The sequence below is a fragment of the Gymnodraco acuticeps genome, unplaced genomic scaffold (assembly GCF_902827175.1).
Source record: "Gymnodraco acuticeps unplaced genomic scaffold, fGymAcu1.1, whole genome shotgun sequence".
Taxonomy (NCBI): Eukaryota; Metazoa; Chordata; class Actinopteri; order Perciformes; family Bathydraconidae; genus Gymnodraco; species Gymnodraco acuticeps.
In genome coordinates this window covers 2,778,062-2,805,832 of record NW_022991064.1, presented here as the reverse complement: position 1 = coordinate 2,805,832, position 27,771 = coordinate 2,778,062, and the positions used below count along the sequence as shown (strand labels likewise).

Below are 27,771 nucleotides of genomic sequence, written 5' to 3'. Positions count from 1 at the left end.
ATCGTTTGAAATGTATCGATTCCGATTTCGATTCCGGTTCTGCTTATCGATTCCGGTTCTTATCGATTCCCCGTTTCGATTCCAAAATTGTAAAATAAAGAGGTCAAACGTTTAGATAACAAAAATATATTTATTCTTAAAAGCTTTAACTGAAATTGTTACTAAAAAATATACATGCAATACAAATGTATTGCACAATAGCTGTGCTTTATTTTAACTGAGCTATGCCTGTGGCAAGCTATTAACAGGCATTACACTGTGCCTTGTCTTTTTCTTTTTTAGTGTAGTGGAGCCTCACTTCAGAGCGTTTACCGCGACCTATCTTTGGTGTTATGAAGTGACTGAGCTCGTGAAATGTCTACGGGAGGGCGGGGGAGCATCGCTGCGGGGCAACTGTGGACCTCTGTCGCCTGTCAGCGCAATTTATATGATGCCGTTAAAAAAAATGAAGGGCGGTGCCGGCCGTCAGCGTACCGAGCCGGCCGTCAACGGCCCGCTGACGACCGGCCGTTCTGTGATTCTCCAGGTCCGCCCTGTATTCCACCGGGTCACCGCGGTGCAGACGGACCCGCTGGAATACAGGGTCTACCGCGTTTAGGAACCGTTAAGCAGAACCGAAATTGTGTATTTTGTATGGGTACCCGGTACCCGGCATTTTCTTATCGGTTCTCATCTGGAACCGAGTTTCGGTTCCCAACCCTACTTGGCACTACATGATTTAACGCAATGTAGAGAACCAAGTCAGGTCTACAGTAAATGTCGGTTGATACTTTGATAGAAAGAACCTTACAGGAACACAACATACATTTTTTAGAGTACAGTTTTACAAGACGGCACAACACTGGCATCGTACAGTAAAGGCTAATTAGTACTTTTCCTTTTCTTCCAGCATGCCTCGCGGTACCATAAGGCATTTCAGCATGTTCCAGCGGGACTCAAAGCCCTAACCCCTGCAGTGCCAGACAGATATATCTCACTGAGCCGCATGTGTGAATGGTCTTTCCTTTCCTGATACACATCCAATATACATCATTTAAATTATGTACATTATTGTATAGAAAAAGCTTAATTTGTTCACTACCTTACCTTGGAGGTATGTTGATTTCCTGGATCAGCTCAATGATATACATTACTTTACATTACATGTTAGACGCTTTTATCCAAAGAAACTTACATACGCAATACTGTGGGCAATCCCCACAGGAGCAATTTGGGGTGAAGTGTCTTGCCCAGGGACACAACGACATGCTGACTGCAGTGGGGTTTGAACCTGTGTCCCCCTGATCCGAACACCAACGGACAACCCACTGCACCACAAGCCTCCCCCATTCTGAGATAATTCACAGAGCCATGGCATTTCTGTTAACAGAAATAGACAACTGGTGGAAGAGCTTCTTTCAGCGTTAAATTGATCTTATTTTGAGGTAAGATTTTCCTCGTGTCAGTCGTTTAACTAAGATCCATTTTCTCACAGTTCTCCTTCAATGCTTTTCTCAAAATAGAACAACAAATAAACCATCACACTCTCGTCCCTGATGGGCGTGAACGTGCCACCTCAACAACAGCATCACTCATTATCACTCTTGCACCTGCTGTTACACCTGTACCATGACTCTCTCTGGCCAATGGCACCAGACAGGCGCCTTGCCCAATCATTGCTGTCTTTACTCTATCACCTGTCTATTACTCTTCTTCTGCCGACCCCTCAGCAGAATGATTACCTCTTCCTTCCTTTGCCTTCTATTACATTGCATTGCCTTTTTTGCAGATTCCCACAAATGTGCAAATGGTTGTCTTGACACAAGTAGAAGCACAGCCTTACATGTCTTCTTTATTTGCCTTTATCAAAGTAGAAGCCACTCTAAGGGATATCACAGAGAGCTGTAAAATATAAAATTGTTCTTGTTTTTACTTTTATTTTTGGACAAATCAAAGAACATTGCACGCCTTTTGATGCCCTTGTAAATTTGAAGATAAATCTGGTTGTATTGGAATTGGTGTGAAGAAAGTCTCGCCTTTTCCGGAAAGACACAAAAGTATAATGCTAAGGATAATCGATGAGAGAGAAAACAATACAACTAAACAACTCGGACACAACACACAGCTTCAAAGCAGCACAAGCGCTGCCTCACAGTCTGCTTTCCACAGATTCAACAGATGGTGCATATTATTTTAGTGTAAACACAATAAGGTCAAACAATAAGCCAATATGCTGCTTTCACCTGATTTTAAACAAAAATAAATGAGGTAATGTTAATGCAGTGCAGCATTTGTATGGTAAACAAGTGGTTTTGCGATACCAGGTTTCAGTTTTACATTCATTTGTGTATTCTAATCATAGACTGTATATATAATGATATATAATATATATATATAATATATTCTAATGAGTGTTTGTGGCTGTCATAATGCTGCACAAACAACCTGCTGGGAATTGAAGAGATGCAGGCAGTTAACAATGCCACCAACGCATTGCATCATCATGGAAATTCACACATAAATCTACCTGCCTCATCGTATTTTATTCAGTGGAGTTGACTTTCGTCTACTTGTGATAGACACCCTTATTTTTGGCTGGACCTTATACCCATTATCTTAGACTAAGGAACATTTTTAAGTTGTTACGATGTTTGGAGTGTCGTATTAAGAGCTACTAGTTTTCTATTTATTTGTGTGTTTGGAAGTAGTTTTTTTCTGCCAGGATAGCAGATCAACTTTTTGTTGAGTTTGTCTATTGTTTCCTGCTTTTCATAGGACTCTTACAATTGTTTTTCCTCTTTATTCCCTTTATACGCCTTCTTTCAGTATCCATAAGTCCGTCTCCGGGATTTACCATGTCAGCTGAATCTCAGGCTGATTAATCACTTGATTACTTCTAGCCAATAGTCCCATTGATTAACTTAGCCACACGATAGCTTTCTGGTCTACTCCCCCGAGTGTAAGGACTATTTTCTGAAGGGAAGCCAGTCATGACCAGAGGACTTCTGTGCAAGCTTCTTACACGGAAGCTCACCCATGTGTGTGACATCTTGGAGTCATAACACACCATTGAGCAAAGAAGATTGAACTGCCTTCGACACAAAGAAAGAGACATTGCCTTTTGGTCGAAAAGTATCAAATGTTCAAGGATATCGATGTTCTAGATCAATAAAGTATCTTAAAATCATGGACACCTTGAAATGTTGGGTTGCGCTCTTTAAAACTAATGTTTCAAGTTATCAGTAAGTTCAAAAATAGAATGTTAAGCAATATTTGATTAAGTGTCCGGGCATATCTTTTCAATACCCTAATTCTTTAGAAAACCTCTTGAGCTGCAGCGTACTGCATCCTCCACAAACATTCAAGGACCAGTGTTGCTTTTCGTCATCGGATCAGTCAACAAAGCCCCTGTAACTTCACTTCAATGCTTCTCACTGTGCTAAATATCAAACACATCGACAAGCACACACACAAACACAAACAAGTGAACACAAGCAATGCAAAGCTGGTTCTATCCCCAGCTTCGTAGGTGGTATCTGGTAGAGCAGGAGATCATTAAGTGAAATGAAAACACAGATTCAAAGAGAAAGGAATATAAGCTGGATATTGAGACCTGAAAGTCTGCTTTCAATGCCTTTCCTCTCCCCACAGGAGAGCTTTCTCAGGGTATATGCAGGAATCCTGAAGTCAGATGTAATACCTTTTAAGACCTTTTTTAAGACCCTTTCCATACATTTTAAGACCTCATCGCCACTTCGAGTTCTAACCGGTTACTTTGGCGACACACTTTACCTCACATTTATTATATACAGTATTGATTGTCCTTCCTCCTTATCTTCCAACCATTTGGACGCAGACTTGCATTTCCCCATAACGATGTTGTTTAATAACCGGCATAAACGGAGCTTCGCGCTATCAAGCAGTGAGCGTGCGATGTCCTGTTCAGATGACGTCAAATCCAACGGGATGCCATAAATAAACTACACAGAATCACACTACACACCTACACAGGGGCGGTTCTAGGGGGGGGGCAGGGGGACCAGTGCCCCCCCCTAGTAATGTAATCATTGCGTGGGTGACCTACGCAATGATTACATTCAGGCACACTGTAGAATACAACCTCTTTGGACAATTTATATACTTCTTGAAAACAAGCTACAAAATGTAAAACCTTGGAAAATGCCGTTTAATACTTTTTGAGACCCAGCGGACACTCTGTTTCTATCCGTGTCTACATGGCTTGTATGAGGACCACTAAGTTCCAGAGAGAACATGATGAAGAACATTGAGAGGAGGAACAGAGAAGGGGGTTCTCGCTTGACAATGCTTATCTCCAGCAGCGATTGAGCGCTCTGGAGTTTGACGGTATAGAGATCTTGAATTGAAACAGTGAATGAATCGGAATAATGCTTCTATTAATAAAGCAACAAAAACAGCCTCTGAAAAAATCATATAAATTATACAGTTCCAACGACTCTCTACACTGTAGAGTCGTTGGAACATAAAAGCAAAAAAAAAGCATTTATGAATGGAAAGATAATATAACTGTATTCGGTCAACGGAAAAGGCTTTGTTTTTTGGAGTGTGGTTGAGTCAACCCTTTGGTTAGTCCAAGGATCATTACTGTGGTAACATCCCCTTAAGCCACGCGGTTGATGAGGGAAAGCTGTCCGAGCGAACCATCAATAACATGGCTCCCAGCTCTGTTACACTTCATCAAAGCCAACAGCTGCAAGAGCTTCTTTTCCTCCTAGATTGCTGCTGCACACTCACAAGTGTGTGCGCCTGAATCTGTGTGCGTGAGTGTGCCTAGGGAAAGGGTAATGAGGACCGCTGGGGCTCGTTTAAACAACCAGGGTTCACTAGCAGAGAAGTGAGCTGGAGCTCCAACCCTCCCTGAGCGGGCGCGGGGGGGGGGGAAGGAGCAGCTTCAGTACTTCCAGTCTTATAATCTCTGGCCCGCATCGCATCAAGACTCGACTACAAGCTTCATATCCCTCACTCTGACCCCTCAGCCCCCCCACGGAGCCCACCACCCTTAGCGGCCCAACAAAGCTGTGCACTGTGGGTGTGAGCGGCAGAAATGTGGTTTGGCTCCATACTGTCTTCCCACCTCCACATTGTGAGATCTGGAGCCAAGTTTCAGACACTAATGACCAACTACAGTATGCTACTAAACAGAGTTGGAAATGATTTGGCTTGTACAAAATTGAAAAGATTAGTTTTTATTGTTATTATTATTTGAAATTATAGATCTTTATTTTATTTTATTATTATTATGATTATTAAAAAAGCACACAGATTTAAACATACTTCTCGGAAAGGGAAGAAGTTATTTATGCCAGATTTGGCCCTAATAGCTAATTAATTCCCATCAGCAGTCCCTGGACAGGTACACACAGAATAACAACAAAACTAAATAAAGATTGCATGCAACACCAAAGTGTGACACCAACAACGTGAATACCAGCACATTCATCCATTACAACAATGACGAATAAAAAACCTGAATCAAAGTCTAATTATTGTTAAGGTTTCTCAATTTCCTATTTTTTGCTCCATGGGAAAAAGAATGGAAGTCTGTTCTAGCCCAGCTGGAATTATATTCCATTGCTTGTTGGTGAAAATGAAAAGCAGATTGTGTAAAGGCAGTGTGCCGCAGTGGGATGTTTAAGTCTGAGTTTGGAGCAGATCGAGAGATTCTGCTCATTTCTCCGACAGAGCTGAAAAAAAGCTCTTCAATAGTGAATGAGTAGCATTGTAAATTATTTTGAGTGGCAAGTTATGAAAACATGACATTTTTAAAACTTCAGCGGTTTTAATTGGATAAAAAAACCTTCATCTGCAGTGAATGAAAGATTTATTTTCATTAAGGGCTTATTTAAAAATGAACTTGTTTCAGCAGTTTTACTGGTCTGGGACCAGGAGGGTACAAAATAATGAAGATGCAAAACAAATCTTACAAAATGTTTATATTTAAAAGTTTGGAATGCGACCCATCAACCATTATTATATGTTATTGTTGACACCTTGTAGCTACCGACTTTTTCCTATGTTTTTATTTTCCTCAGGTTATGCATAAAGACACACAAGCACAGGTATGCATACAAACAAACACACACACACACACACACACACACACACACACACACACACACACACACACACACACACACACACACGGAGGGAGCTATGTGCAGCCTTTAGGGAACTCCCCGAAGCATTTATTGACCAGCGAGAGAAAGTGGCTATTAATCTGACAAAGGCTTAAAAGCCTGTCACCGTCTATTTGTGTGTGTGCGCCTGTATGACCTGTGAGTACATGCGTGTGGCTACTTACTGCATACAATTATATGCATTTACAGACGTGATATGCGCTTCTTCTTAATCATGCATAATTAAATAAATGTATTTATATTTATTTGCACGAAGAATAAGATGCATTTAACACTAATAATGTGTAATATTCCTTAGTAAACATCCAATTAAGACATTAATCGAGACAGAACAAAGGAAAATGTGTAAAATAATTCATTGTGGAGTCAAAGGTCTGCCGCCTGACACCTTTTAAAAGGTAAGGTGAGCCCGTCTAACCTTCCATTCCAGCAAATCACCATCATACTGATACTTCTGCCAGTTCAACACCCCAGAGGGAAACCTAGTGGCCTGACAGAGCAACAAGATAATGAGAGGACTGAGAGACGGACGCGGAGGCAGAGGAGGAACAAGGGAGAACGAAGGACATGCAATGACTCGAAAAATGTCTGTGAATTTGGGTGCATCTGTGAGTGCTCTCATGTCTCCATCCATCAATTAAAGCCTCGATCCCCCACTCTTCATCTTGGCAACAAAGAAGCATTTTATTTGTTAAGCATTAAAAAACCATTCTGCGGGAACACAAGGGTGCTGTGAGGTCAGAGCGGCGAGGGAGAGAAAAGATCTGTCTTATGTCGCTGTGTTTCTCTGCCAAGAACATCAACTTGGAGGAATCTGTCTCCGGAGTCTTGTTATTGTCGACTCAATGTTAGAGGCCATCGTGTTTTGAAGTGTCACACATGAGCGCCAAACTGGTGTGCTTGGATTCAATCAGCTCACATAAGCACTGGCTGGTGTTTTCAGTGTTTTTCCTTCACATAAAAAGTGGTTTAACGTGTTGTTCGTCTTTTGCACTGAAGCAAGTGTACCCTTTTTCTGTGTGTATGTGCTCGTACCTAGAGCGTGCGTGCCTTTGCTGTGTCCTTTGTGAATGATGGCTTTGCTAAAGTGCTGCGAAGAGAAACATTGGTTTGCTCCAGCCTTGATTCATTGCTGGTGTGAGGGAAATTTGCATAGCAGGCAGACTCGGGGCAGATCTGGGCTCTCGTTAGCCAGGTGGCTAGATACTTCATCATTATCATCAGGCCCGCGCTTTCCGTTCCAGCCACCGTGCCCTTGCTCATAATCTTCAAGCGGGCTTTGCAGAGGAGAAAAACAACTGTAAAAGTCGAGAACGAATTAGGACGCTCTGCCTTGTGGCAATGCAGTGTGGGTAGAGACATTTGTCTTGTATCAAGGCTTGCTGGCTGATCAGTGGTCAGTCACCTGCAGTAGGGTTCACCTCAGTTTGTTATTCTCTCTACACAGGTACTCCCCTCCTTCTCCCCCACTATTTGTCTGTGTCTTCCTGACAGGCTCGCTGCAGCGCTTTCGGGGACAGTGCTTGTTATTGAGGACATGCTGACGAGTGTCGATCGATACGACGCTCAAACCGCAGCATCCGTCTGGGAGCTGTGTGTGTGTGTGTCCGTGCACGTTGTGTGTTTGGGCATCTGTGCGTGAATATCTGTCGGTGTATGAGCAAGATGTTTTGGCACTAAGGATGGATCCATGCGCTGTCATTCACGGCATTGTGCCCTTGAGGTTGTCAGCTCTCATTGCGCGGTTGTTTGTGTGTGCACTTGTGTGTGTGTGTGATGGATTTAGATATCAGTTTATGGGGGATTATATGGACAGCTTCCCCAGCTATTTTTCTCTATGAATATTTTACCATCATATAAACAAAATGCAATTTCAAGGCAGCTGTGCACATGACACAGACAGAGAGGGCAGAGAGGAGCGCTGGCTCTGTGCCTAGCCTGTTTTTCTATCAACAGAAATTATAGGTGGGGATTAGAGGGGGGCCGGAACAGATGCAAATGCTCCCGTTGAAGAACTTTAACAAAAATGTGCGTTCCAAAATACCTATCGAGTTCCACTTGACCACATTTGAGTAAGAATTGGCGGCAGAGGCATAAAAAGTGCTTGAAGCAGGGTGCGAAAGAAAAGGGAAACGAGACTGAGATGGAGACTAAGAGTGTTTCTTCTTCCCTGAGTCTTAAATCCGCCATGGGGAGCTGCTGGAGTGTGACAGTAGGCTTATAACAGCCAGTGTGTCGATAAATCCCAAGCGCATTTATTTCCCGCAAGACCAAGGGAGCATACCTAGCTTTTTATCCCCTGCAGAACAAAAAGCCAAGGTGATTTTTTTTTTCCATATTCACTTATTTGTCCCGTTATTTTTATATTACTGGGTTCACACGCATCATAAACGTTTATTTTATTCCTGGAGCCTGAACGGAGCACGGGCATTATATATGGAATGTTTGTGGCCTCCTTAACTTTTCATATCTCTCTTCGCTGCCCGTTTATTAGATGGAAGACCTCTTCATTTGCATGATAGGATTCATGCTAGCTCACTGACACATCAGGAAGAAATGTGAGGGATTCAATTCCCTCCTCAAAACATCACATTAGATATGCAGATTACTGTAACGTCCAAAAATAAAAGGCAATAAAACACTAATGGTCGACTCGCAATAATTAGAAAAAAGGCTAATGGGATCATTATTCAAAGTTGCTCTGACAATTAAGCACGCCATGTTTGTCTGAAAAGTCAAAGAAGTGTCTCACAACCTCTTTAATGGAAAAGTCATTAATTGGGGAACAACTCGTGACTGTGGAGACCTTTTTTATTTCCCTTCTTTTGTTTCATATTTGAAGCGACCCATGCAGAACGTTATTTAATTATTCATGTGTGGCGCCTTTTATGATATTAATAAAGCATGCTACACAAATAAACAATAAAACATATAGAAAAAGGAGGGAACTGATTTGATAATAACCATGTCTGCATGTGAGAGGTAAAGTAACGTGTTATAGCAGAAAGTTTAATACAGCGTATTTCTGGTATATTCATTTTAATGATGTCACCATATAGGATGTGTGTTAAACTTGAATATTCCTAAAATGATTTTAAGTAGAAGTAGATTAGCGCAAATTGTCTTTTCTTCCACTTTTGTGTTATAATCAAAAGGTGTTTTTTTTGGCTATTTGTGAGTAGGTAAGGTACAGTACAACCTGTGCCTTGAGTAAAATGATTACCCGTTGATAAGTATTTTTCAGAAAGTCATTTTGGGCTTTCAAAGGCGGAACTCAGTAGGTTATCTGTAAGAGTTTTTTGTATGATCTGGAAACTTAAATTAATAAAAGGAGAAAATATTGTGTCAGTTCTTGGACCTTCTCAAATATAACTATACTTTAATTACAGTTTCCAGATATTAGAAGAGGCCAGAGACGATGTGTGTTATTGAGTCACACAGTTAGAGGGACAATGGTCCTTCTGAATTATCAATAGATGTATTCATGTTAAGTGAGCTGACTTCGAGGTTAGAGGAAGTTCAGAGAAGGCCTTAGGGTATAAGAACAGTTAACCTTTGTTAGTTAACTAATCCTAAGGATGTCATGAGACGATGACGTTTAAACATATACATGTATAGCTTTTAGACAGGAAAACATGTGACCTTTGTGTGATAGCCTGCATGATAAGATGTGTGTGCGTTCTGTCAAATAGTCCTTTGTATGAATAATTCTACTACTCCAAAGCATTGCTGTGGGACTGCTGGAGGGCAGAGGGACATATACACACACACACACACCCACACCCACACCCACACACCCACCCACACCCACACACACACACACACACACACACACACACACACACACACACACACACACACACACACACACACACACACACACACACACACACACACACACACACACACACACACACACACACACACACACACACACACACACACACACACACACACACACCACACACACACAGAGTAAAGAGAGGGGGCGAACCAGATGGAGTCAACGGCTGCTGATCCATTGCCTAGGGTTCGCCCAGAAGTGAAACCGGCCAATGGAGAACTACCAGTTCACGGTCTAGGGCTCGCCCAGAAGTGAAATCGCCAATAACAAATAGCTAGGGAGGAGCAACATACACAACTCCTCCCACATAATTGGTATTTAAGCTGTCCCAATGTTCATACTCGGCGCTGTCTTCTGACTGACTGTCATGGTACGTATATCACACGGTAGTAGAATTCAGCCCGGAGTGCTCTGTATTTTGTACTGTTGCAGGGTACTCTGTATTGTATATAGTTGCTTTTACCATTAAACTCAGCTTATTGCTTATCTCATTCCTCTGTGTTCGAGTCCTTTCCTTGTAGGAGCCTACTCATTAACGGACGGCGCGGAGCAGAGGTGAACCTTCCACCACCGCCATTGGGTGGTTAACATACATGCTTAAAAAAACAATGTCACACACAACTGGTCAAGGACATTGGTGAGGACAATCCTTTTTCACCGCTTCTTAAACCACCACACCCTGACATCTACGTGGGTGCTCCATCTCACACAAACATACACACACAACTGGTCAAGGACATTTGTCACCGCTTCTTAAACCACCACACCCTGACTGACATCTACGTGGGTGCTCCATATCTCTCTCACACACACACACACACACACACACACACACACACACACACACACACACACACACACACACACACACACACACACACACACACACACACACACACACACACACACACACACACACACACACACACACACACACACACACACACACACACAACTCAGCATGCAAGGAAGCAGGCGGTGATGAAGGAGGTAGGGGAGGTCTCACAGAAACTGTCTGATGAGGGGGGGGAGCATTATCTTGAAAGCAAAGAGCCATGGATGAGTGGAATAGAACGGTGGATGTGGGGAAGGCTGGTAAGGCAACACATGTGAGAAACCGCCAACACACACACATGCAGTCAGACAGTTTCCCTCGTGTTTTTACTAAACTCGTGGGGCATGATTTCCTTGTCTTGTAATGATTTCTAAATAGGGCCTCACTGCCCAGGGAAATATTTAATTGCCACACACCGGCTGGTGATGCTAATGCGGGCCGACAAAAAGAGCGCGAGAGGCAGAGAGAGAGAGGAGCGTGTCCCACTTGTTTTTGAAGTTACTTTGCAAGGGCATGAGCGACTGTCACTCAGTGGTCAGCGTTACACATCTGTGTGTCTATCATGTTTCAGGGGTTTTGTGGTTTTAGCTACTGAAAGGGGCTGTTGTCTGTCCTCTAAAACACACACACACACACACACACACACACACACACACACACACACACACACACACACACACACACACACACACGTCCTCCTTCATGCTAAGTTCTTTCTGCACTGCCAGATTTCATCTCAGTAAATATTGCGTCTCCTTTGCTGCAAGCTTTTGTGTTTTTGCTTACTGTAGTGTGTGTATTCACTAGTGTGCATGTAATCTTGTATTTCATCAGGTGTCATCACTACCCAGTGAGACCCAGCCTCAGGAGGAGGACCACGGTTCTTTTGCAACCCTTACTGTTAATTTACACAATGGCTGGTGCACAAACACAATGGTACATACTGTAGGCACACACATGCATGCACTTACACAAAAACAGGTGGCATGTGTACACGCAGGCCCACAATGCCATGCTTTTCCGTGGCGCGTGTGGGTGTTTGTATTATGCGCATTGCACAGCTGCGTTTTCAATGAAAATGTGAAAGTGACCAGCTTCCAACAAACAGAGAACAAAACATATTCATACCTCATGACTAAGGGGGAAAACATAGTTATTTTCTGTTCAGTAAGTGAAATACAAAACACAATATCATATTATGGTGGCTTGTATGAGTGAACAAATCTCTGGATGTGTGTGTGTGTTCGGGAAGTTTCTCTTCCTGTATTAAGATAAATAGCCATGTCTATCATGTAAGGCTGTGTCTGGCAAACAGATTCCCCTCACGTCAAGCCAGATGAACACAAATGAGTTCCCTAGAGGAGACATTTCAGAAGGAAGAGTGTCCATGTGACACTTATCGGGAAGGACATCTCACGGGTAAAGAGGAGGTGTGGGTGACAGGTAGAAAGTCAGCGTGGCTGTAACATACAGCAGCCCTGTATTTAACCACGGAGAGCGCTCATGACTACATTAACTCACAGGCCTGTACATTGATCTGAAACGCAGTGCAGCAACAGCATGGATATGAATCTTGTCTTGATAATGTGATGTAAAAAAAATAATGCATTTGCATAATGTCAGGCTATTTGTCATGTGCCCCTTGCTGCTTGGTATCAATAACTGCCTTCTGTCTGTCACAGAATGTCTCTCCTGGCGGCAATACCATCAGCTCACTTCTGGAAATAGATGGAAGCCGCACCTATAGAGCCTTCAGAATGGTATTAGATAACCACGGGTTGTCAACGGCTATGGCGCTCTCAGTATCATTCCACCTCAGAGGTGACAGGTCCCACGCACACTAGATCACCGTGCTGTACCAAGAGGTAATTATGCCGCGGCTGTAAATCTTCTCCATGGCTCGGAAAGTTAGATCATCTTTTCACACGCCTGCATGCGCGCATATTGTCGGGGATGCACACATGCTTTATGATGCTTGCACAGAAGCACTGCTGTGGGCTCAGGTGGCCAGTGGTTTGCCACATGGGTCACAACACTGAGCTTTCCACGCACGGTTACATCTGTACAGTAGCCTGCATGCTATTCACCATGTTCAGAAATGATTTAGAATTTTTTTTATATCACTGACTTTTATAAAACGAAACTATAATATGAGTATTTTTATCCAACCCAGTCTCATGGCATTTTGTGTTATAGTCACGAAATAAATGAAATGATTTGTGTTCACCAACACGATGTTCCCTTTTTTTTTGTGTCACACAGAACGATTTTAAAAGCAATGTATTTATATTGGTAGTATGTGTTGTGCCTGCACCACGTCTTTTTGTCCGGTCGGGTCTCGGAAGACCGGAAGCTGTGTGGTTCATAAAAACATGTTCTTACTCAATATCAAGCCACGATTATTGTTTTTATTTTAAAGTGTATAATGTCGGACTTTTTTTACCATCCGTGAGGAAAAGAAATGGGGCTCAGAATATTGAAATATGTATTGTTAAAATATTTTTTTCCTTCTAATTTGTTATTATTTGGTGCAGGCACGAAACATACTACCAATAGAAATACATTGCTTTTAAAATCGTTCTGTGTGACACAATTTCTTTTTTTAAATCGTGTTGGTGAACACGAATCAAGAGATAAAATGTCTTGACTTTAACACGAAATGCCGTGAGACTGGGTTGTTTCATTGCAGTAATCCAACGCTCTTTTAGTTACTAATTTTAAGATTAGTAGCTTTTTAAGCAAGGTCAAAACCATTTTCAAGAGGAGTGATTTAGTTGGCAGTGACTCAGTGGATGTTTTAAACAAGACTTAACAGGTCTATCAAAACAACTGCTTTAAAAATGTTTTGGATATTGGAAATGCTTTGTAAGACCTCAAGGTTTGCACACAAAACATTTAGCTAAGAACCGCTAAACCAAATGATTCCTCTTTGTTCACATAAACAAACATTTTTCACATGTTATGTTCTGATTCCTTGATTTAATGAAGCAGAAATACCTGTTTTAGTATAAAAAGTGTTCATAAATTCATTCTGCTGTGGCCAGTGCTCCAAACTGCATGTCAAAGCTTACAAAAAATGTCCACAACAATGGTGGAGTTTGTGTTTGAAGAGATACACAAACATAACACTTTTAAATAAAACCACAGCAACCAAACAGCATGTCAAACCTGTCACAGAGGTTTGCATGCTTGAGTTTGAAATTGCAATATTTTAAATCATCACGCAACTGGAACTTGAGCAGACACACATACGAAAACACAAGCCTGCAGGGATTGTATCATACGACCGTGGGCACAGGTGCACTATGGGATGCCTGTCTATTTTCTGCAGTTAATCGATCACACGAAGCCAGTGGACCTTGACTAGGAGTCACTGGGCCAGAGAGTGATGTAGACGGTCTGAGTGTGTGTGTCTCGTGTGTGTGTGTGTGTGTGTGTGTGTGTGTGTGCGTGTGTGTGGTGTGGTAATACATCTCCGTACTCCATTATCATCGAATTGCTCTTCGACCACTCTAGTGCTGAATGAGCCTTCTGAGACTGTCTCTAGCTCTGAGGCTTTTTGTCATCCGCTCATTCCCACACAGAGAATACACACTCATGCCTTCTCACACACACACACACACACACACACACACACACACACACACACACACACACACACACACACACCACACACACACACACACACACACACACACACACACACACACACACACACACACACACACACACACACACACACACACACACACACACACACACACACACACACACACACACACACGGTGTCCCACGACGGGTAGTCATCAGAGGAGGGGAAGGTTCTCTAGAGGTTAGCTAATTTGGCCCACTGGTGCTTTAACCACATCTCCCTCGCTTCACTAAATCTCACATGCTCACATGTCGCTCCCAACTTCCGCTCTCCTAAAATATCCTGCTCACAAATCTACTCTGCCCTCTCTGCCGCTCGCCTCTTAACATCATACAACTTTTATGAGGTGCAGACAGAGTAATCGAGCTCATTCACAGCCGACCTTTGGCCCTCATCCTATCCCCTTCTACTGGTTAAATCCTCTGGGATCTGTTAGGAGTGGGAGGGATACTTATACACTCTGCTGTACAGTAGTCTACGAGCAGTATATCATTATGTAGAATGGATTTTAGCGGCATAATGTATTTTTCTCTCCAATATCTCCCTCTATATCACCACATTTTGGACTGAACCACAAACACAATCCAAAAAATGGTCTTCATTTTGATCATATTTGAAAATGTAAGTTATAAATACATTCTCTTAGTGCATATGGACGTAGAATATTTTGGAAGAGTATGTGTAGGTGTCAGTAAGTAAGAATGCTTAAACTGCAAATGCATTAAAAATCTACACAGAAAAAAACGCTTATAATTAAGTATATAAGTGTTGCCAGTATATGATGCAACAAGACAAAGAGGTCTATTTACTGCAAGGTACACAATATAACTTTTCCTTTATTTTGATATATGACATTTTTAATAGCATCAAGAGGAAGTTGGCCCATGGTGCATTGCCTCTGAAATACTGCCAAGGCCAGGCGGTGTACTGTATACCAATCCCTACAGATCTGCAGAGCTCTATTGAGAAAATGGGAACGGACAGGAATGGCAAGGTGTGTATGTCTGTGAATGTGTGTGTTGGGGCTTTTTCTGGAGCATAAAGGGGCTCAGTGCTCTCAGAGGGAGAGAGCCATAGCTCATGAGTACAGAATACTAATCCTGTTGCCACAGACACCCTGAGCAGAAACAGACACACAAATGCAGTTTTTCTCCATTCATTTAGGAAAGAAAAATCACTGTAGTGCACAGCACGCAAGTGGCACTTTTCCCCATGTCTGCACGTGTTCATTGTGTTGCTTCAGGGTTATTAAAACACCTGTATATGCTGTACAGTAAGGCAATGAAGCGTGAAAATAAACACCTCTCTTGCCTATGCTGCTAAAGACACACACACACACGTCTCCGCTCTAATTACCAGGAAAGCAGATAGTATTCCATGAGGAAGGATGAGTGCCTGGGTGTGTGTGTGTGTTTGCCTGTTAAGTGACGGACCGCTGGCTCCTGCTAAATGCAAGGGTGATCTGGTCTCAAGTGTCCCAGCCAAATCCCAGTCCTTTCTCTAGTTTTCTCTCTATTTGTCCCCCCTTTCTTCCTCATTGTCTCCCTCTATGCCTCCCTCATTCTGCTTATAAAAAAACGAACTGCGTTAATGCTAATTCACAGTGATTATGTGGATTTACCTGTGTGTGTGTGTGTGTGTGTGTGTGTGTGTGTGTGTGTGTGTGTGTGTGTGTGTGTGTGTGTGTGTGTGTGTGTGTGTGTGTGTGTGTGTGTGTGTACAATTCATAGATGCTTAAAGGTGGGGTAGGTAAGTTTGAGAAACGGCTCAAGATACACTTTGTGTTATATTTCATGGAATACTCTTAACATCCCGATGGCAATGAATATATTAAGTGCTTTGACAAAAATCCATACAAAAATGTCATCTGTGGAAGCCGTAGTACTGTGTGGAAGAAGAATATTACTGGACAATACATGTTAGTTCTTTATGGTCCTAAACCAGTCCACTTCACAATATAATACAATGCTTATACAGATACAACAAACATTTACCAAAGAGTGTCTGCAATTACTGTTTGACTGCACAAAAAAAACTGAACTTACAAAAATTACTATCAGTAGCGATAACCACAGGTGCCTATCTTTGTCATATGCAATTCAAAAGACACCTGGCATAAAGAAATAAGTATTTTTGGACAATATGGTAGATAAAATGTGTCTGTCCTTCTCCTAAAGCTTACTTGAGGTAGGTTGACCTGGTTAAAGTGTTTTATTTATTATGTCACACTGTATTTTAAACCTGCTGTAACTTTGTCATAAAGCAAATTATAGCATGATTAGCAAAAATGCAAGAGTGGAAATATCAACTATGATGAAGCTTCCAAATCCACCCCCAAGTTAATGTTTGCAAGTCAACTAATTCAATTAAAAGGCTGTAATGTGGTTGCAGCATGATGGATGGGCCAACACATAGAGGATGGTGTAATTTCCCTATGAATGATTGATGGTTGATTGAGAACAATTGTGTTAAGAAGACCATTCGCTATGTAAAGATATTCCTTGGATGAATGAGCCGTCTACATGTCAACACAACCCTTGACAGCTAGCATGAGAAAACCTATGCTTTTACAATAACATAAATCTGCTTCTTGATAGTTATAGAGCTAACCAAGGGAGGGCCGTATCTTCCCTGTGGATCTGAATACCTTAAAGAGGGACAGGAGGCATCCATCATCCGTCATGGTGGCGTATTTACTGCAGTGCTAGTGCGGTAAATGGCAGCATTAGCACACTTATATCAAAACATAAGCACAAATGCGTAAGACTAAATGCTTAAATCATAAAGATCAAACTAAATAAAAGTACATTTAAAAAAGAAAAAAGAACATATTCGATAAATATTTGATAATAGGCTAACTTGGTTTATTGTATTGGGAACTTAATTGGGATTATAAATCTGACAATTAGCTCTAAAAATTAATTATCCTATATCTTTCTGAAATCTGCTGTTTCAGTTGGTGAGCATTCCTCCTGTAATGTGTCACTGCTATACGAGTGATTTATGGATGAATCATAACTTGAAACGGGCCCTGAGCCTAAAACCATCTCTATTAATGCGTGATTTGATCCAATTGATCTTAATACAAAAATACACCACTCAAAACCACTTAACTGTAATAACATCAATTCCACGTATGTTTTGAGGACATTAAAAGAAAGCCCAAGGTTCAGCAGCAGTCCTTGCAGCTCGGTGAGGCTGTACTTGATCTATCGCTAACAACACATTTCACTATGTTAGCAACTAAATATGAAGTACAGATCAGGCTGATGGGAATTGCAATGATGGTGCAGGTATTTGGTTATAGAAAAAAGTGTTGCACATGTTTAATATAAGACATCATGACGGAACTAGGTTACATAAGGGATATTTAAAGGGAAATACAAATGTCTGCACTAAAATTAAAAGGCATAACATCACATTTCAAGGCATTACATCCAATAGTTCTCAAAAGTTTTCACTCAAACCCTGTGGGAACAATGGTTTTCGGTCAGTTCATTAGATGTTAACGCAATTAAATTAGACTAATATAGAAGTGAATGTAGATAAACAGAGAGATGTTGTAGTTTCTCTTAGAGTTCACAGTATTACATAATATTGTTCCTTTGGGTGGATTATTGGCATGTTTGCAGAGTGAACCGCGCCAATTAGATTCCAGTTATTTCTATTGCATGGCTCTGACAACATACTTACACAAATACGTAGAACTCTGGGGAGCCTCACCTTGCTAAGGGGAAGGTTATCGTTTTTCTCTGGATTCAATCAGCAGGGGGGGATTGTATCATCTAATACACTCAGAGAGGAAGAGGGACAGAGGCAGAAACATGGTGTAGGAGGACTGATACTTGAGACAAAAGCTAGAAGGATAGAGGCGCTGGGTAAATTAATGCCAAGTGTCAGGAGAATACTGAGTTCATGCTAATTGCCTGGAAGCTTTGTTGGCCTTTTTTCCATCTTACCTCAAAGACACTGATGTTGCATACATGTTGGTTAGCGGCTGGTCTTTCTATGATGAAACTCTCAACATGCATAGAGACCGCTGTGAACCGCAGAGATGCCTTGATAAGAAAGAAGAAGCCTTTGTGTGTGGAAGGCAGTTTTCTTCCAAACAATTCCCCCATGTCCTAATTACCCTAAAATAGCAGAATTACTGTAAACCTAACATTGCATTTTCAGGGTGAGAGCCAGTATCTTGCCCACATCCTCCTCCTGTCCCCCTTCTCTCCCTTTCTAAAAAAGAACAACAACACTCTTGCTGAGTCAGAGGCTCTTGAAAGCAAAGCTTAAATTATTACTCTCCACCTCTACTTTGTGTAATCTCTTTCTCATGTTTTGACTCAACCCTTCTTACAATTCTTCCTTTTTAACTGCATGTAAGAAAACACTTGACAGGAGCACATTCTGATCTATTTTTGTGTAAAGTGATGACCCCCCTATTTATAAAAAAGATCACAATTGGTTAGCTAATCCTTTTCAGTTATTGTTAGCCACATAGGAACATTATCGGGGGGGTCTCTCTGGTCAAATAGTGTGACAGGAAGTTTGAACTGAAGAGCGCAGCCCTTACTAGATGCAATATATTTGGAAAATGTGACAAAATGATTGTGTTTTGGAGAATGTATGCACATCAAGACCAGGAAATAAGCGCATCCTTCAAGACAAGCGTCATGTGAACGAGAACTATCAAAATAAATGCCCCAGTAACAAATCTGATAATCGCAGCTTTGGCCATTTGATCTCTACTGTAGCTCTTTGTGTCTTCAGGTTGAAATATCCATGGAACATTTTACTGAACCACAAATTGTTCTCCTTGTCAAGGCAGCATCTAGCATCGAAGCTCTCCACCATCAATGTGTGTGAATGAGTTGAATTATTGAGTGCTTGGGTGAAAGCGCTATAAAAACACATCCGTTTGACCTTTATTCATTCTTTGAATTGAAAACGTAGTCTATTCATTTTTTATTTGAAAAGAAAAATATTGATACAATGTGTTGTTATTTTGTAAATTGTTTCTATTAAATAAAATGTGCCCATGTATTTTGAAAAGTATGAGGATGTCCTTTAACAAAGTACATTTAGTGATGAGTCCGCTTGCAGCTTGAGAGACGCAGTCATAGATTAACAGTCGGCTAACTTTTTTTCTTTGAGTGGAACATTTTGCTCGACACAAAGGCTACCCATTTTAAGGCACCGCTCAGCAAAGTTGTTATCTTCCAATTGTGATTCAAGCTGTGTTGGACAATAGTCTATTATACAGACTGACCTTCACTAGGCTCATTTCATTTCTTTATCATGGATCAAACAGGTAGATTGACCACATTTACCTTGTATACAATTAGGTTAACCGAAATGACATAATGTCTCTGTTCAAGTTGGATTTGTTAGTCATGAAAGGTAATCAGAGCAAATACATTTGTGTCCTTCAACCTCCCTGTAAGAAGAGGAACAAATAAATGTGTTTAAAAAGTAAACATCTAATGAAGATTTGCTCCGGGGAGTCTGGACTCTGCTATTATAATTTAAATCCATTTTCTTATTCTTTTTTAATGTTAGCCATAGGGTTCCGGTCTTTGTCCATCAAATCTATTAATGTATTAACCCCTTAACACTGATAACATCTAAACCACATATTGATGTTAAAGGTGGGGTAGGTAAGTTTGAGAAACCGGCTCGAGAAACACTTTTTGTTATATTCCCTGGAATGCTCTTAACATCCAGATAGCAATGAATATCTATAGGTTACTTACGTAACCCCAGTTCTCAGAGTAACATGAAATGAGATGTCAACGCGTATGCAAACAGAAGCATCAATCTCATTACGCCAATCCTGATTGGCTGGTGATCTTGACGTCAACGTCAGGGAATCCACCCACCCTTTAAGTAGCTTGCGCTACGACGCAGCGTCATTCAAAATAAGCACCTCTTCTCGCTTCGCCTTAGCAAGAAGGGCCGTCTGGTGAGACATCTCACTTCATGTTACTCTGAGAACTGGGGTTACGTAAGTAACCTATAGTTCTCATTCATAACACTCCGTTCGATGTATCACTATGGGATATTGAAACTCCCGTATTGCTAGACATGCTTATCTCGAAAATCACCAAAACAACCAGAACTTAACAGGTAGAACCCTGTCTCAACACGGGACCCAGCACTGCCTGTAAAAGCGGACAAAAGTGAGCGGCGAGGACCAGCTCGCTGCTGCACAAATGTCTTGGATGGAAACACCCTTGAACAAAGCCCAGGATGTAGCCAGTCCACGAGTAGAATGAGCATGCAGGCCCGTTGGTGCCTGCAAACCTTGACTCGTATAAGCCAGAGCAATCGCTTCCACAATCCAGTGGTAGAGCCGTTGCCTGGTAACGGGCTTGCCCTTCTGAGGGTTAGCCCAGGATATAAAGAGTTGGTCATTGCAACGAAACTCTTTTGACCTGTCCATATAGATGCGTAAAGCACGAACTGGACACAGCAAATTCGGCCGCTGTTCCTCAGAGGAACACAGCGGCGGAGGAAATGCCACAATGTCAATGGGGGTACATGAGCCAACCACCTTAGGTATAAAGGCAGGGTTGGGCTTCAGCAACACTCTCGTTTGCCCCGGGGCAAACTGAGTGCATGAAGGATGTACAGAGAGCACATGAATGTCACTGACTCGCTTGGCAGATGCCAGAGCCAGTAACAGCACTGTCTTCAGTGACAGGTGTTTCATGTCAGCTTCTTCCAGGGGTTCAAATGGAGGTCGAGTGAGCCCATCTAAAACCACTGCCAAGTCCCATAAGGGCACCAGTGACCTAAAACGGCAGACCAAAGGATGTTGGCTAGCCGTCTTTCCCTCAAAGCCCACATGGCATGCAGCAATAGCAGCCAGGTACACTTTGATCGTAGAGAAAGCTCTGTGTTTATCAATTAAGTCCTGTAGAAATGATAGAATCACCCCGACAGGACATTGAAAAGAGATGTGTCCTTTTTGAAGGCACCACTCCTCAAACACCCTCCACTTACAGTCATAGAGAGACCTGGTGGAGGAAGCTCTTGCACTCTGAATAGTGTTTATCACCTTCTGAGGGAGCCCCACTGTATTCAGATTGTACCACTCACGGGCCAGGCCCATAGTGCCAAGCGCTCTGGGTGTGGGTGAAAGATCGTCCCCCCCGCCTGAGACAGTATGTCCCTGCGTAGTGGGAGCTGCCACGGCTGCCCGCACAGCAGCTGATATATCTCCGCCAGCCAGTACATTGCAGGCCAGTGTGGAGCTATCAGGATAAGTGTGTGACGTTGTTCCCTCACTCTGGCCAGAGTTGGGGGTATCAAAGCCAGGGATGGGAACGCGTACAGAAGGACCGGAGGCCAAACGTGCGCGAGCGCGTCCACGCCTAACGGTGCGTTTAAATCGCTGTGAATACAGAATGCCCGAGAAGTGAGGGGGGGTGACAGCGAATTGGAGCCTGTAGCCCCGTGTTACTGTCTTGAAAACCCAAGCAGAATCTGTGCGCATCATCCACTTTTCGCTTCTCAAAGCGAGCGGAGATGTCACAAATCTCTGTCGTCTGCCCTCAGTGTCTCTATTTGTTGTGTTATGGGGCACTCTAGTGTCTGAACACGGTGGTACCCTAGGTTGACAACCCCGGCCGACACTGCGCATGCGCGTGGTGGTGATGCCTTCACAATCCCGTCTATTGTCCGCCTTTTGAGAGAGGTTGCAGCCACTCTCAAAAGAGGGGCAGACGACAGACTGTTTATTGTTTTTATTGTTTTTCTTTTCATTTTTATTGACTGCGCTCTTGGCTTCAAGCCTGGAAACGACAGTGGAAAATTATTTATTTTGAAACAACAATGATGACATGTGTTTGTGTGACTTAAACAGGCAGCGGAACTTGCTGTCTTCGATGTTAAGTCCATTTCCCTGATGGCGCGAACTTGAGGATGACGTTCTGGCATCACTCGAGGGGGCGGGAAGATGGGGGCATGGCGGCTCCCCGAAAACACATGAGCATCCAACACTGGAACGTGCTCTAGAGCTGGGGAACAGGGAACTTCCAGCTCCTTCATCGAGGAGAGGAGAGGAGGCTGTCAGGCCGCCCGCTTCTTCTTCCTCGCCTGGTGGCTGAAAACCTGGGTAGGCTGCGCCTGAGCGGCAGCTGCCGGAACCGGAGATTTTCTTGGCCAGCTCCCTCTTGCCTCGTGCCTGGGCTGGGGACCCGGGACGGGCTGCGGTCTCTGCTGCTTCGGTATTTTGAACCGGGCAGGACGTGAGACAGCTTGAGTGAAGGCCTGCCGCGGGACCATTGGAGGTGGCGGCTGGACCCTTCGGGGGAGACAGAGCTGGAGAGCCTCGTCTCCCTTCCTTTTTGACTCGCATCTCAGCTGCATTGAAGCTAGAGCGGAGCCAAATATGCCCTCGGGAACAATAGGCATGTCCAGAACATCCTCTTTTTTCCGGATCTGGTTGAGCCACCATTATTCCCAGTGCTTTGCCCGTGGCTTGGACTGCACAGCGCTGCACACGGAGGCAAATGTCCGTGATCGCTGCGATCTCGTCTCACACGGCAGGCTCAGGTTTGCTCGACATGTCTTCGCAGAGCTCCGCCTGGTAGGCGGTCAGCAGCGAGGAGACGTTGAGTGCCCTGGCGAACAAAGCTGCGGCTTTATAGGCCCGTTCGGTCATCGCTGACTGGAACCGGTCTGCCTTTTGCCGGTAGCATGGGGTTCCTGCTCGGTGTCGAAGCCAGCCTCGGTTGGAGGTGGGCTGCCACCAGCGGTTCCATGGGCGGCATGCGGAGCAGGCCGAGCCTCTCCATACCGTCACAGTCCAGGGAGGAGGCACCCTGAATTGGGGCCTTGTTGCTAAAGGGACGGTCTCTCCACGAGACCGACACCTCGTCCAGCATCTCCGGAAAGACTGGAAGGAGCTGCCTCTTCGTCCTCGCTGCTTGGGGCAAGTTCTTCCCCTCGTAGCGAGATCTGGAGGTCTCCTTGGCCACTTCAGGCCATGGGATGTCCAGCCTGGACGCAGCGCGTTGACACACGGCCTGAAAGTCCATGCTTAGGACGGGCGAAGCTGGTGTGCTCTCGCCCGGGGGAGCGGACATCGCTCCCGGCTTTGCAGCCTGAGCCGATGAAACGAAGATGTCATCCTCATCCGAGTCAGACAGGAGGAACTCAGAGGTATCCTCTTCGTCCTCCATATAGTCCAACTCCAGGACATCCTCCGCGGGTGGAACCATGGTGAGGTCCAATTGGGAGCCCCAGCTTGACACAGCGCGGGGCTCCGCTCTCGCGGCTCTTGCCGCCACCGGGTCCCAGCCTGAAACGGCGTGGGGCTCCGGTTCAGCGGCCATCGCTGTTGTTGAGCCCCAATCTGACACAGCACGGGGCTCAATCTCTGCGGCGGACGCCACCATGTCTCGATTGCCGGCCGGCGAATCAGCGGACATGAGGGGGTCCTGACCCGACAAGCTAGCTTGGCGTGCTAACCGTCGGCGGAGGCTCTTAATGGTGAAGCGGGTACAATGCCCGCACGAGCCGGGGTTATCGATAGCCTCCCGGGCGTGTTCCAGTCTGAGGCAGGACGAGCAGACCTGGTGTGAGTCTGTGCCTGAAATCTTAAACCCGCAGCCGCATAGCCGAACCTCCGAGTCCCTGACTCCTCTGGTGTGAGGGAGAGAAGGGTCCATCTTCGATCGCCGGGGTGTCGGCGTGGAGTGGACACGCTAGTAACAGGTACGTTACTGAGAAAAAAATCCAACCTTGCCGTTGGTCCGAAAGGAAAAAAGGCGACGGTGTAGATTTTATTCTTTAAAGAATATTAACTGGTGTGTTAATACCCTTTTTTTCTATCTCTGTCTCCTCTGGTGTGAGAGAGAAAAGAGAACGTCCTCTTTACCGTGGTGTCGGTGTGGAGGGAAGAAAAAACTAGCAACAGGTATGTTACTAGCTTGAAGAAAAAATCAAACCTTACCGTTATTTCGACAGAAAGAACGGCGAGGCAGATTACAATATTAACTGGTGTGTTAATATTGCTCAGTCTTCTTGCAAGCGCCCATCGACCGAATGTTAGCTTTGGGTTCAGACTGTGGACCGTTAAGCTAGCCCAGTTACTGATAAATCGAGATGTGCTCTGAAGCGAGAAGAGGTGTTTGAATGACGCTGCGTCGTAGCGCAAGCTACTTAAAGGGTGGGTGGATTCCCTGACGTTGACGTCAAGATCACCAGCCAATCAGGATTGGCGTAATGAGATTGATGCTTCTGTTTGCATATGCGTTGAGGCCATAGACTGTATATATAAATTGGTTGAGGCGCATCCCATAGTGAGACATCAAACGGAGTGTTATGAATAAGAACTTAAGTGCTTTGACAAAAAATCCATAAAAAAATGTCATCTGTGGAACCCGTAATACTGTAAAAAGCACGACCAATCATTTTAGCCGGCCCGGCTAAAATAACTGGATGGCCTACCTGCCTGTCAGCCTTCCATCGGGGCACAAACTTATCTCGTGCCCTCATTGGTCATGTGCGCATTCGTGTGTGTTTGAGGAGGGGCTCTATAAGGAAGTGGCAGATTTTCTCCGGTTGTGTATTTTCAAATTCTAGCGATCTCGAGCCGGTTTCTCAAATGTACCTACCCCAACTTTAAACAAATATTGTCTAATTTTCATATACATTGGGTATTAAGGGGCAATACTAGCTCAATTATGCTATTTTTAAAACACTTCATTTCATTTTGTATATAGTCTTTGTGTATAGTTCTATTCTTGCTTTTATTCAACACGAAAAGGCATCAAATACATGTGTCTGTCTTTACTAAATCAAGCATTCAATCAGCAAAACCCCGTTGGATTGGACACACTGCCGATCTCACTTCCAGTATGTGTATTACTCTCAATATAAGACCAACATAAAGACAGCATTTTAAAGCACTGGAGACTTTTGGCCACATTCTTCAATTATTTTTATTCTTGCTTATGATGCAAGTCTTAGAAACCAAATACTGTAAAATCATTCCCATACACACACATATTTGTTTCTTGAGAGATTGTGCGACTGCATGTCAGGTCTGTAAAAAAAACAAGATCCCCAGGTTCTCCTGTCAATCAACAGAAATCACCCTCCAACAGCCCTAACACAGACACCATCATAACTGACACTCAATTTAGTTTGACACAAAAACAAATATACCGCTGTGTATCAGCTTCTCATTTTCACTCATTTTCTTCTCCTCACCATGGTAACACTTTCATTGATTTGTGTGCTACCTTTCCCTCTTGGCCTCTACAAAAACCTTGGTTTTCTTTCAGCCTTAATAAGTCAGTAACATCAAATTGAGCTTGTGGTTGATCTACTGTTTGAACAGTAGATAGGCTAGTTCTGAAATTGAAAATTCAAGCCAACTTTCCACAATGACCAGTCCATGAACGTATAAGCTGAGCTGCAAGCACTGCACACATTCTTTTTCCACTTTCCTTACGTTTTTTACTGTCCTTGTTACTGAACCTTGTTACGAAAAATGACAAAAAAGTGATTCTAGTTATTAACAGCAGCACGGCGTAATCTCTACCTTAGCTGTCAGCAGTATAAGATAATATTCCCAAACACAATACCTCTCTTCAGACAAAGGTTTTCACCTCAAGACTCTAGTTGGATGTTTTTGTACTGTGTAGAAAAATCAAGGTGAATGTGCTTTATAGGTAAGAGGGCCTATCAAACCCAACAAAAACAGAACTTAAAAAAAGTCCTAATGCAAAGGAGCAACAAGAAAGAAGATAATCTCCATTTAACACATACAAAGAAACTATATGATTGGTGTATAGATACATTCTCTATAGCATCAACTCTAGGTCACAGTTTTGATTTAACTTAAAGGAAATACTCTGGTGGCGGTGATGAACTAAAATGGATAAGAAAGCTTAAGTACAAGCACTAGTCCATCTCGGTATGGATAAAACGCTTATCTATGTTGCTTAAAGGTACACACACACACACACACACACACACACACACACACACACACACACACACACACACACACACACACACACACACACACACACACACACACACACACACACACACACACACACACACACATGCCTGCATATTCCTGTGTGGTGTGTGTGCTAAGGGGATGACTGCCTCGTGTTCAAATCATTGATGTATGAATTACCCTGCGCATCTGTGTGTGTGCATAGGTGTCAAATCTGATCTTGTCCTAACATTGTCAACAGATGGTTTCTCTCTCACAGACACACTGACACACACACCGACACACAACCATACACACACACCGACACCGAAACACACCAACACACACACGCACACACACACACACACACACACACACACACACACACACACACACACACACACACACACACACACACACACACACACACACACACACACACACACACACACACACACACACACACACACACACACACACACACACACACACTGAAGTATGCGCCACACCTCTTAGCCACATGGGGGAATATCTAAAATATAGATCAGAGGGCTGAATTTCTGACAGACATTCACAAATCTTTTGAAGGAAGGTTTAAAAGGGCCGCCTTTGAACTGCTTCGTTTTTTTAATTAAAAGGGCAACAAACAAAATCCAAATAATAAATTCTCTGTAAAGCAGAGGCACGTGGCCTCCCTAAGGCCGATCAAAAGCCAGGATAACATATTGTTTGTAATTGTTATTGTTGCTTGTTTGCAAGATGGAGTCACAAGATCTGTTTATATGAGGATACATTATTTTATGTTTTGTAATGTATAAGCTAACATCAGTGTCCCTCTACCATAATTATGACTAAGATTAAGTACCTCAAATCAATAGTGAAAAGACACCATGACACCACGTCTCCACCTTCACGTCACTGGTTATAGAAGGTTCTGAAAGAGCTGGTTATAAAATAGTTAAGTGTGAGCAGTACTGTGAGGCATTTTGTTTGGTTGCCTCTCAGTGAAACGCTCTGAGTGAATGTTAGTTCCCTTTAGTAAGTAAGCAGTGATGTTGTATGTGTCAAGCTTTTAGTTAAAAAGGTAAGAATGGACAGACTGAGGCTGTAATGCACCATCGCTAACAATTTCAGAGCAATAAAGAGTTTTCCGTCTCGGTTCCGACTAAAGAGCCTCTGTGTTATAGGCACAACTCATAACCCTTAGCAAGACTTTAGAGCCAAATGTAGCTACGTAAGTCTGCTTTGTGGACAAATGATGTGCGGTTCGAAAAGCACTTATATTTGCGGCGTGAATATGACTCAAGAAACAGCCAACTATGCCTGCAG

The 27,771-nt window shown here is 43.3% G+C and overlaps 1 protein-coding gene across 23 annotated transcripts in view; it reads right to left on the bottom strand.

Annotated features, from left to right (window-relative positions):
* The window catches only part of adgrb2 (adhesion G protein-coupled receptor B2), a 215,074-nt gene that overhangs the window by 128,095 nt on the left and 59,208 nt on the right, over positions 1-27,771 (bottom strand). The window lies entirely within an intron of this gene.